This window comes from Mus musculus, chromosome 1, assembly GCF_000001635.26.
Source record: "Mus musculus strain C57BL/6J chromosome 1, GRCm38.p6 C57BL/6J".
Taxonomy (NCBI): domain Eukaryota; kingdom Metazoa; phylum Chordata; class Mammalia; order Rodentia; family Muridae; genus Mus; species Mus musculus.
Genome location: NC_000067.6, coordinates 102,268,716 through 102,282,200, shown reverse-complemented (window position 1 = coordinate 102,282,200; position 13,485 = coordinate 102,268,716). Strand labels below are relative to the sequence as shown.

Genomic DNA, 13,485 nt, shown 5'->3' with positions numbered 1-13,485 from the left:
TACTGGCTTGAGTTTCTTCTTTGACTTCCTTCAGTGATAGAGTATGTGACCAGAGAGTTGTAAGATGAGATAAACCTTTTGCTTCTGGAATTGCTTTTGGCATGTTTGTTTGTTTGTTTTGTTTTGTTTTGTTTTTTAATAATACCATGTGATATATGTATATATATATATATATATATATATGCATATATTTTAGTTTTGATTTTGTGGTATGTGTGTGTATTTGTGTGTGTGTGTGTGTGTGTGTGTGTGTGTGTGTGTGTGTGTGTGTGGTGTTGTGGTGGCGTGGTTGTTATGCTGATGAATGGAGGTGCTATGGCAGGCCAAAGGAGGGCATTAGAACCTCTGGAGCTAGAAGTAGATGATCTTAAATCTTTGGACATATGTGTTAGGAGCCAACTTGGATCTTCTGGAAGATCAGCAAGCACTCCTAACTCCTGAGATATTTCTCCAGTACCCAGTGTGTAATTTTTTAAAAGCTAAAGCACAAGTCTACTTTTCTTTACAGAATATACCTCAGATGAATGAGCTATAGAACAGTGGTTCTCTAACTTCCTAATCTTGTGACCTTTTACTATATTTTCTCATGTAATTATAAACCTCAACCATATGTTTATTTTCATTGCTACTTCATAACTATAATATTGCTACTGTTATAAATAATAATGAATATGTTCATACAGAGGTTTGTCAAAGGGGTCACAACCCACAAGTTTTGAACCTCTGCTCTAGAAATTTCCTTCAATAAGAGAAAGATATTTTCATTTTTTAATAAGATGATTCTTCATTTACATTTCAAATGCTATTTCCTTTCCTAGTTTCCTCTGCAACAATCCACTATACCTTCCCCCCTCCCCCTGTTGCCCAACCCACCCACTCCCATTTCCTGGCCCTGGCATTGCTCTATACTGGAGCATAGAAGCTTCACAAGACCAAGGGCTTCTCCTCCCATTGGTGGCCAACTAGGCCATCATTTGCTAAATATGCAGCTAGAGACATGAGCTCTGGGGGTACTGGTTAGTTCATATTGTTGTTCCTCCTATAGGACTGCAGAGTCCTTCAGCTCCTTGGGTACTTTCTTTAGCTTCCTCATTGGAATCCCTGTGTTCCATCCAATAGATGACTGTGAGCATTCACTTCTGTATTTGACAGGCATTGACATAGCCTCCATGGGTAATGTGATCAAAATCTAGTTGGTCTGCTGGTTGTGGGGGCCCACACCTTTAATCTCAGCACTCGGGAGGCAGGAGCATGGGGATTTCTGAGTTCAAGGCCAGCCTGGTCTACAAAGTGAGTTCCAGGACAGCCGAGACTATACAGAGAAACCCTGTCTTGAAAAACAAACAAGCAAACAAAAAAATCTAGTTGGTATATGCAATAGTGTCTGGGTTTGGTGGTTATTTATAGGATGGATCCCCAGGTGGGGCAGTCTCTGGAATGTCCTTCCTTCAGTCTCCGCTCTGAACTTTGTCTCTGCAACTCCTTTGATTGGTATTTTGATCCCTTTCTAAGGAGGAACTAAGTATCCACACTTTGGTCTTCCTTCCTTTTGAGTTTCATGTGTTTGGCAAATTGTATCTTGGGTAGTCTAAGTTTCTGGGGGTAATATCCACTTTTCAGTGAGTGCATATCATCTGTGTTCTTTTCTGAATGGTTTACCTCACTTAGTATGATATCCTCCAGATCCATCCATTTGCCTAAGAATTTCATTGTATTTAATAGCTGAATATTACCCCATTGTGTAAATGTACCACATTTTCTATATCCATTCCTCTGTCAAGGGGCATCTAGGTTCTTTCCAGCTTCTGGCTATTATAAATAAGGCTAATATGAACATAGTGGAGCATGTGTCCTTATTAAAAGTTGGAACATCTTCTGGGTATATGCCCAGGAGGGGTATTGCTGGATCTTCCTGTACTAGGTAGTACTATGTCCAATTTTCTGAGGAATCACCGAACTGATTTCCAGAGTGGTTGTACCAGCTTGCAATCCAACCAGAAATTGAGGAGTGTTCCTCTTTCTCCACATCCTCAAGAGCATCTGTTGTCACCTGAATTTTTGATCTTAGCCATTCTGACTGGTGTGAGGTAGAATTTCAGGGTTGTTTTGGTTTTCATTTCCCTGATGATTAAGGATATTGAACGTTATTTCAGGTGCTTCTAAGCCATTCGATATACCGCAGTTGAGAATTCCTTGTTTAGCTCTGTACCGCATTTATGATAGGGTGGTTATTTGGTTTTCTGGAATCCAACGTCTTCATATATATATAATGAAATTAGTCCCCTATCAGATTTAGGATTGGTGAAAATCCTTTCCCAATCTGTTCGTGGCCTTTTCATCTTATTGACCATGTCTTTTAGCTTACAGAAGTTTTGCAATTTTATGAGGTCCCATTCATCAATTTTTGATCTTACATCACAAGCCATTGCTGTTCTGTTCAGGAATTTTCCCACTGTGCTCAAATCTTTGAGCCTCTTCCCCATTATCTCCTCTATAAGTTTCAGAGTCTCTGGTTTTATGTGAAGTTCCTTGATCCACTTAGACTTGAGCTTTGTACAAAAAGATAAGAATAGATCAATTCACTTTATTCTACATTACAATATCCAATTGAACCAACACAATTTGTTGAAAATGCTGTCTTTTTTCCACTGGCTTTTTGTTGGTTTGTTTGTTTGCTTGCTTGCTTGTTTTAGCTCCTTTTTCAAAGATCAGGTAACCATAGGTGTGTGAGTTCATTTCTGGGTCTTTAATTCTACTTCATTGATCTATCTATCTGGTGCTGTACCAGTACCATGCAGTTTTTATCACAATTGCTCTGTAGTACTCTTTGAGGTCAGAGATGGTGATTATACCACAGGTTCTTTTACTGTTGAGAATACTTTTTGCTATCCAGATGAACTGGTCCATAACTTCTGTTAGTTTTATTGTGTGCCTGATTAGTTTCTGTTTCTATTGTCTGTCCATTGATGAGCTTAGGGTATTGAACTCTGCCATTATTATTTTTTGTGGTGCAATGTGTGCTTTGAACATTAGTTATGCATGTGGGTACCCTTGCATTAAGAGTATAGATGTTCAGAATTGAGAGTTCTTCTTGGTAGATTTTTCTTTTGATGAATATGAAGTGTACTTCCTTTTCCTTTTTGATAACTTTTGGTTGAAAGTTGATTTTTTTGATATTAGAATGGCTACTCCAGTTTGTTTCTTGGGACCATTTGCTTGTTAATGTCCTCTAGCATCACTGTAAGATGTGACTTTAAATTTGAGTCTCGATTTTCTGGTGTGTTAGAGTAACCAAGGCTCACTGTGCTGGGAAAACGAGGTTCTGATAATGCCAAGTACCCTTGGCTTCTGTTGCTTATGTTCTTGCTCTTGCCTCTCACCCTACGTTTATCTCTGGTGCTAGCTGAATAAAGATTTGATACTACAGGACAGACTATTTGTGATATTTTTAAGAGTTGATACTTTGGTCTTGAGCTGAGAACACAAATACCCATCAACACATATATACATAGTATCAGAAGTATGCAGATAACCTTTGAGAGATTGTTGGGATAACTACCTAATTTTATTAACCATTTTTTAAATCAATGAAAAGGACCAGCAAGATAGCTCAGTGGGTTAGGGTGCTTGCTGCCAAGACTAATGACTTGGCCTCAATTTCTTGCACCTACAGGATGGAAATGGAGAATAGACTCCTGTAAACTGTCCTCTAACACTTACATACACAATGAAGAAACAATAGAGCAGCATTGTTTTGAGAGTTCATAGTCATGTGTACCTGGATCCAGCACCATCATTGTAAGGACTCTGATATAACCCTGTGTCAGAAGAGCTTCTTTCCTCCAGTCTTAGTTACATTCCTACAGTTGTGAAGAAATACCATGTTCAATACAATTTATGAGGAAAAAAAAAGGAAAAAATAGTATGTATTAGTGGCTTGTTCATCATTTTAAATAGTGAGTTCATTCCATGACTGTCATGATGGGGAGCATAGCAGCAAGAATCTAGAGACTTCTGGAGCTGAGAGCTTATATCTGATCAACAAGTTGAGGCAGATTAGTGGGACAGAGAGAGAGAGAGAGAGAGAGAGAGAGAGAGAGAGAGAGAGAGAGAGAGAGAGAGAGTATTGATAGTCCTAATGTCTTTGATCTACAGATTATTGTGGCTGGGATATCAGATCTATCTTTTGGACAGAGCAGAGTCCTTCCTTGATATATGGTTGTTGTTTTGACTCTCCCCAGATTTCTTCTTGACTTTTATCTCATTTGCCCCCATGGGAAACTGTCTCGGGAGAAGCCAGGCCATAGGACACAGGGAAAATGTGTGTTAGTTACAGAATATTTAGAACTTGAGGGTATGGAGAAGCATAGTCCCTTACTTTAGGAGGCTCCACTGTGGACTATAGAGGCCTTTAGTTGTCACTTAAAAATTTACCCAATAGCTTTTCCTCTGCATCTATTAACTTGGAAAAATATCTTTCTCATGCTATTTCAAAGGTCCCTGTGAAATTCATATCTGAACATAAAAGTATCTTCTTAAATTCAGTTAATATAGTCTTGGTAGGCATTTTCAGCACCAGGCAAGATCTGACTCTTTCTCTAACACTTCAGTCAATATGTTTCTAAAGTGACAATTCCACCTATAGTGAGTATCTGTAGCAGATAGTAGGCTCTGTACAAAATCAAAACAGTTTACTCAGCAACACCGACCTGCATCATTTATGTTCCTATTCTGTGTACATATAAATAACCTGATGCAAGAAGTCCAAACAGCTGAACACTTGCAGGTCGTCATTGAGACAAGAAGCTGGTAGGTCTAACCCAAGACTGATTCTCTTTCTTCATTTACAATAACTGTTTCAACATTTCCATGAGAGTTTTCCATACACTCATTTGACAGTTTTATATTTATACCTAAGTGTATTTATTTTTTAATCCTGAAAGCAGTAAAGCAGCTCATATTTCATTTAGAAAGCAAACTGCATGGCAAGAGGCAACATTTACAGCCTCAATTCAGCTTATCTTCTTTTTTCATAACTCAAACAGACTAATTCTGGTTATCTTCTTCTAGTAACATTTTTAGCCTCTTTAAATAGTGGGTGGCTTAAATTCCCTGCAGTATAATTTTCAATTAATTTTGTTGAAGCTTTCTGCTAATTCAGCTTGCTACAAAAAATAGTCAATAAAAGTTTTAGCACATTTGGTTTGATTTGAATTTGCAGCAAAGAGACTGGTTATATGTGCCAAAGAAATGTAAACAATAAATTCCAACTACTAGATTGGCAGGTAATAATTGTGTTGGAAGTCTGGGAAGTAGATAGGTGAGATAGTTCAGAGGATAAAATGCTAGCTGAGTGAGTCTGGAGACATGAGTTTCGTTCTGTGAGCCGATATAAAAGATGATAGAGAATCCATTTCCCAAACTTACATTCTAAGATCTACTCATACTTCACATTTTATACTTGTGTATACACACATGTACACACACACACATGTACACACACACACATGTACACACACACACACACACACATACACACACTCAATTAAATTAAATTAAATTAAAAAAAAAATAATAGCAAAGACCAAAGGTGATGTTGTCCAGCAGACAGATTGCTAAGTATACATGCTGTTCAAATTTGATCCCCTGTACTTCATAAACTGGCCTGGTAGAAAACACCTATTATCCTAGTACTCTGAAAAATGGTAGAAGGAGGGTCAGGAGTTGACAGTCATCCTTGGCTACATAGAAATTTTGAGTTCAACCTTAGTTATATTGACTCTGGTTTTTTTTTTTTTTTTTTTTTTGTTTTGTTTTTTTTTTATCTAGCTGTCAAATTTATACATATCAATTGTCTTAGTCAAGGTTTCTATTCCTGCGCAAACATCATGACCAAGAAGCAAGTTGGGGAGGAAAGGGTTTATTCGGCTTACACTTCCATACTGCTGTTCATCACCAAGGAAGTCAGGACTGGAACTCAAACAGTTCAGGAAGTAGGAGCTGATGCAGAGACCCTAGAGGGATATTCTTTACTGGCTTGCTTCCTCTGGCTTGCTCACCCTGCTCTCCTATAAAACCCAAGACTACCAGCCCAGAGATGGTCTCACCTACAAGGGGCCTTTCCCCCTTGATCACTATATGAGAAAATGCCTTACAGTTGGATCTCATGAGGGCATTTCCTCAACTGAAGCTCGTTTTTTTCTGTGATAACTCCAGCTATGTCAAGTTGACACAAAACTAGCCAGTACATCAATTAAAAATAAATTGTTAAGTGAGTTTTGTGTTAACAATGTGGCTTAGTCAGTATATTGCTTGACTTGTATTCAAAAAACTCTGGGCTCAATCTTTATTGATATATAAAGATAGATATGAAGGCATAATGAGATACAGTTATAATTCTAGCTCATTGGAGGTAGAGGCAGGAATATCATTAGTTCTATATATATATTTACTAAAAAAATGAATAAAAGTGTAGCCTGAGATATGTAAGGCCCATTCTGAAAATTACTAAACAAAAGAAGTAGAGAAATAAGAACAGACACTAGTTTAGGTTTTGGGAACATAGTTGGAGATATGGATAGTGGTCAAGACTGGCACAAATGGAGTAACACAGAACAAATAATATTTGTCAATATACAGTCAAGTATGATATTTTAAAATACCTTTTAGTGTTGGAAGACTGCTCAGTGGGTAAGAATATTTGCTCTGCAACCATGAGCACTTGAATTTGTAAAATTCTGAGCACAGTTTCTAGTGCTTTTAACCCCAGTACTTGGGGACAAGAGCAAGTACACCCTGAGAGTTCTCGATCTAGCCAGCCAAGCAAAAATATTGAGCTGCCAGTTCAGTGAAAGATGGAAAATCATAGAGAAAGGACACAGATACCCTACTCCAGCCCTCTTCCTGCTTCTACATGGGCATGTACACACATAGGCATGCACTACACAAATTTACATAAGAAAAACCACATTCACATATAAAGCAAAGAACACATACAGGAGCACACACACACACACACACACACACACACACATCTTTCAACTTGGCACCAAGGTGAGACCCTCCATGCATGAAAGAGAAGTTTAGGTATGCCTTATCTTTCTCTCAAAATGAGCTGGCTTGTACCATGGCTTGCTGAAGAGCTGTGCAGTGTGAAATGTGCTCACTGTCCTTCCTATGCCAATAGCACTCTATATTATAACTTAAATTGCCAAAGCAGTGCTCCCTAACTGTAAACTGTCTTACAAATTGCTTGGCTTCTCAGCAATGAGCTGTTAATTTCAGATTCAGTGGGCATAGGTTAGACTTGGAATGTTGCCTAATGACTAAATTACAGGTGAGAGTCCTAAGGTTATGGAGGACCAGGAAAGCAATCAGAACCAGGGTCCACACCATCTGGTTTCTCTGTCTCCTCCATTGTCCCTAATTTTTTGCTAAACACTGGAGCAACAACATCTCATAATTCACAGACTTTCAACATACACTTAACTTTCTTTGGTCTTTGGCTTTTCAGCTCCTAAATACAGCCTGCCTTCCAGCTGAGTCAGCATTCTGATAGCAAAAGGCTATAACCATTGCAATTCTCTCCACAATGATCAGAAACCTTGCATTACAACATGATACAGCCAAAACACATGCAACAGCTGGAGCTAATGCCTAGTATCAACAAAGTCACACATCTCAAGTTCAATATAAAACTACAGGCAGAAACAATTCTTTTGCTGGGTAGACAAGTAGTTTAGGAAAAGCAGTGAGATTAACATATGAAAGAAACCAAGACCAGGGAAAGATGGTAATCTCAGGGTAACTACAACAGTAAAGGACAAAACATGTGTAAGTAATTCCTGATGCCTAATGAAGACCTTGGATACTATGTACTAGACTCTTCAAGACATAACACTCATGACTCAGAATCTTGGACCTCAGTATTTCCCAACTCTGTGGTCCACTTCCATCCAGAAACAAATTTTTTAATATAATCTCTATTTCTACCACAGTTCTTTATCCTGGGATATATGAAATCTCAGTGGGGATTCTCCAGACTCTGATACTCATCTTTAATAGTTCAACATGAATTTTCTTTTTTTTCCCCTTGAGTATATATTCCATTTATTGTACACCATGTATTAGCTACAAGTGACTAAATTTTTGGCATTAGAGTAAATCACTTAAAATTTCCATTATTTAAAAATGAATTATCTATTTGTATAATTAATATTACAGTTGTTTTTTTATTTTTAATTTTTTCAAATTATTTTGGTTTTGCTTTTTATTTTGTTTTGCTTGTTTGTTTGTTTGTTTGTTTGTTTGTTTTTTCGAGACAGGGTTTCTCTATAGCTCTGGCTGTTCTAGAACTCACTCTGTAGACCAGGCTGGCCTCAAACTCAGAAATCCTCCTGTCTCTGCCTCCCAAGTGCTGGTATTAAAGGTGTGCGCCACCACTTCCCGGCTCAATGCTTTAATAGATATTTTCTTCATTTTCATTTCAAATGCTATCCCTAAAGTCCCCTATACACTCCCTCGACCCTGCTCCCCTACCCACCCACTCCCACTTCTTGGCCCTGGCGTTCCCCTGTACTGGGGCATATGAAGTTTGCAAGACCAAGGGACCTCTCTTCCCAATGATGGCCGGCTAGGCTATCTTCTGCTACATACGCAGCTAGAGACAACAAGCTCTGGGGGTGATATCCATGTTTAGAGCTTTGCTATGTATTGAGCCTGGGACACCCCATAAGTGTCATATACTGAATGGAATCCCTGCAGTGATAATTCATGGAGTTGGGGAACATTTTTGTTAATTGGGATTAGAAAAAGTCACAAAATTAATTAGATTTCTAGTGGTATTTCCAAATTCATGAGTGCTCACCTTCTCTTTTATTCTGCCATCCTCTGTCTTGAATTTCCATTCTCTCCCACTCCTGTTCCATGCAGGTTCCAAGCTAGATAATCAAGAAATATAAGAACATACTGGGTAGTTATCAATATATCAACCCTGTGACACGATGGTCTTGGGTATCAGGGTTCTAGATAGTAGAAACACACACACATACACTCATGCACACAGGCATGCATACACACACACTTACACACACACATCAAATGTTCATGATTCAAGTCAGCTAGTCTAGGGTATTTTTTCCCATTATTTATTGGCAGCCAGAATGGTTCAGAGAGATTTCTTAATCTCCACAACTATTAGAAAATTAGGCTTTGACAAATGCCTTTTCTAAAACCAGGGATATGAGAGTGAGCAGGGAGGGCCAGGATGAGCAGGCAGACATGTTCTCCTATCATTCTCACTTTGGTTGTGGCACAACGGCTCTCCATAGAGATCTTGCACAGTATCTGTTCCCAGCCTATGCCGGTGTGGAGCTAACTATGCTACTCAAAGATCTGTGTGGGTGAGACTTGGTCAGCCAACATAGTTGTGGCTATCATCGCTATTTCTTTTATGAGGATATGGCCATAGTAACTTAGTTCTTGACCTTTATAGAAGCATTGGTGGGGGAAAAAAGTTTTCTCCCTGTCCTGTGCATTTGGTCAGACTATTATGGAAGGATATTTTACAGTTACTGCTATGGTTTGAATGTGACAGTTTCCCCACAGGCTAATGTGCTCAATTCTTGGTCCCCAGTTCATGATACTATTTGGGATGGTGGAGCCTTCTTGGAGAAAGGATGTCACTGAGATTGGAAAATTAGGTTTTATAGCTAGTCTCATTTCTTGTTCTCTCTCTCTCTCTCTCTCTCTCTCTCTCTCTCTCTCTCTCTCCCTCCCTACATATTATGGAATCTATTTCTTTGGAACTGCTAAACAATTTTTCCCCCATAGGCTGATTTGGGCATAGTAATCTTAATAGCAATAGAAAAGAATCTAAGATAGTTAGTTCAATTCCATGAAGATTGATCTTTCTGTCAGGGAAGCAGACAAAGGGATGAGAAGGAATGACTGATGTGGAAGAAAATATAAAGTGTGTGTGTGTGTGTGTGTGTGTGTGTAGCAAGGGAAGTCAAGGGTTCTTATTTTATTTTGTTGCTTTATCTACTTTATTCAAAAGAAACCAGAAGAAGGGTTATTTTGGCTTACAATTCTAGATCATAATCCAGCAATGAGGAAGAGTCAAGGAAGTAAGAAGACATCCCTGCTTGCTGTTATTCACAGCATTTCCTACCATCAAATAATTATCTTCATATCACAGCCAAAGAGGTGTAGCAAGAAACATAAAGGATATTGCTTGATGGTTTATACCTCACAGGCTGGTTTATACTTAGTTTTCTTACACTACAGGACCACCTGTGCTGTAGAAAATTTCAATCTTAATTGAGGTTTCAATCACATCTTTGACTATTGCCTTCCTGGACAAAAGACATACATTTATGGATTACAATATACCCTAATCAGCACAAGAGCTGGGCAGAAATCTACCCTCTATGCCATCAGAATTTACTTTCCTATTGATAATCACAAGTTATTATTTATCGTGCTTCATCTAGGATATGCTTAACCCTAATTGGACAGCCTTCACTGCCATGTTTTCTAGATTCCTAACCCATAATATCTCTCTCTTCCTCCTTCATCTTCTTGTTTCCCTTGTGTTATGACTTCAAAGCCCAGGAAGCCAAAACCCTACCTATATCTCTTCTGCCCAACAATTGACTGTTAGAATCCTTATTTTCCAATCACAAATAACTTGGAGTCAAAATCACATAACATCACTTGGGTCTACATGTGAACCCTTTCTTCTCAAGGGCATCCAGGTCTTGGGGGCCACACTTAGTATTGTAATGCATAGCAAAAGACCAAACCTCAACTATTCCCCTTTAAGTCCAACAAAATTGAATAAAAATTTTAAGGTACAATATTAATTTATCACATATAATCCATTATATTCGTCAATTTAAATAAAGCATTTTATCTTATATCCTATTTTAGTGAGTTAGAATTTTATTTTTAAATTTTATTTTTAAATTATTTTTATTATCTTAACCTATATTCCCATCCTAAGAACGTCTTCTTAAATCCTAAACAATGCAAGTTAATTGTGAGAATATAATTATCTAGTCTACAGTTCCATCAGAGATTTGAGACAAAATAAATATTATTGGCTTATGTAGGAAACACAAGGACACAGCTTTTAAAAATAGAAATTACTGCAACACCTTAGTTCACAGACAGTCCCCAATATTCCTTATAATGTTGGAGCATCTATCTTTATCCATCCAGCCCAGAAGATCTGAAGCAAAACAGGAGTTATGAAGGACTCGCCTACGCTACTTGTCAAAGCTTAGCAAGTGACTATTACGTATCAGTTTGTTCTTTTATAGACAGTAGTCTTGTCTGCCAATAGTGTTAGGGAATGTTTTCTCAGTGGCTAGCTTGCAACAATTGGAGCAACTCTGCATAAAGGTTATTGATGCTCATCATCTTCCTTGGAGTCTAATGGGGATACTGTCACATCAAAACTGTCTCATAGTCAAAATATCTTTTAATAATGAAATTATTTTAAGTGCTACATTCTGTGTATCTCTGACAGCTTTGAAGATCATATATTTATAGCATATCTAAATAAGCACATTTTGCTTGTATCCACCTAACTCTTTTCTCTACAAAACAGGATGTATAATTCTGTGATAATATACACTAATATCTAACATGACTATGAGTTTGGTTAAATAACTATTAAGTTGTTGTATTTAATTATCCTAAATAGGTTGTAATAGCAACTATTAAAAGGACTGGAATTAAGCCTCGTATTTTAAATGAGTTGCAGATGCACAATGCCTATCTAAGAGTAACAAAATTAATTTTAAATTTTTTATCAATATATAAAGATTTCTATCAATGATAACCTTAAATCTGTATCAATATACAACATTCTGTATCAATGTAGCAAAATAAAACCTCAATTCAGCATCAAAATATAGGGATCTCTCAATGTAAGATTATGGCTTTATAATGTTTGTGTTCAATAGTAGATATAATAATCCATATGTATTTGTCTGACTTATTACAATATCTGTCCAGTTATTGGCTACATCTTTATTTATCAATGACATATAGACCCTCTTTGGAGCAACCAGATATTGGGGACTGCACCCATCATTAAAAGACATAACAAGACCAAACCCAACACACCTGCCTACAGATTGTGCCAAGCATAGCGGCCCTAACCCTCTTATTCAATCAAAATCAAGATAGTTTTCTCCAGACTCATCTCAGTTTGACTTGATCTAAAAAGTTCTTCAACTGAAAGTCTCTTCTCAGTTGATCATAGTTTGTGTAGTTGACATTTAAAGCTAACCAGAATACGAAATACCTATTTTATTTGAGTTTTAGAACATTTTAAGAACTTCATATGTTCCTACAGTATCAAAGTAGTCAATGCATCTTGGCCCACCTACTAAATCACATAGTTATGATACTGTCAAAGAAAGCTCATGAATCCAGAAACATGAAAGACAATAAGAAGATATACCTAAAGACAAGAAATAGAAATCCATAAAAGGACTGGCCATTATCAGGAGTTTTGGAGCAAAAAATGAGTCCAGATTTATACAGTCATTTGAACACTAAGAATCTATGACACATATGACATATATGATATTTCTTTGGGTTCTCTCGGGAATTTGGTCTTGTACATCTATTAAGTCATTGACTCTCAAGGGCAAGACTGTCATATAGCCTTCACAAATCTTTCTTTCTTTCTTTCTTTCTTTCTTTCTTTCTTTCTTTCTTTCTTTCTTTCTTTCTTTCTTTCTTTTTCTTCCTTCCTTCCTTCCTCCCTCCCTCCCTCCCTCTCTCCCTCCCTCCCTCCCTCTCTCTCTCTCTCTCTCTCTCTCTCTTTCTTTCTTTCTTTCTTTCTTTCTTTCTTTCTTTCTTTCTTTCTTTCTTTCTTTCTATCTGTATATATATATGTGTGTGTGTGTGTGTGTGTGTGTTACAGTCTAAATGCCACATGGACATTGGTTATTCTTACTGCTTAGAGATTAATGACAAAAATAAGAGTACATGTTTCGTAGACATGCAACTTTTATTGTTGTAATAGATGTGATCTGCCATTGGGAAAATCTAGAGAATACAAGAAGAGTCATGAACATTAAACGAAATCCATAAAAATGGATTTGCCAATTATTACCCAACTGAGGTCAGCTGTTCTATATTTCACCTCAGAAGTTTTGTGCCGCACAAAGGATAAATTCATAATTAATCATGATTTGAGAAGTGAATGAATAATGAATTAAGTAATGACTGAGATCATCTTCAAAGAATCACTTAATAAGAGCATTTTCTCCCAGGGGATCTGAGGGCCTGTCAATCTGACAATGAATATTAACCCTGATCATCTGTTTCCAGTTCCTTCTGGAACTGTATTATGAATCTTGTTTCCAGAGAGGGATCTGATCTCCATACTCTCTACTTAACACTAGATTTTCATCATCTCAGACCACCTGAGAATGGGATGAAAAACATTCATGAATGCCTGAG

General features: G+C 37.5%; 1 pseudogene; it reads right to left on the bottom strand.

Annotated features, from left to right (window-relative positions):
• Positions 1-13,485, bottom strand: part of Gm3116 (predicted gene 3116) — a 199,362-nt pseudogene that overhangs the window by 66,259 nt on the left and 119,618 nt on the right.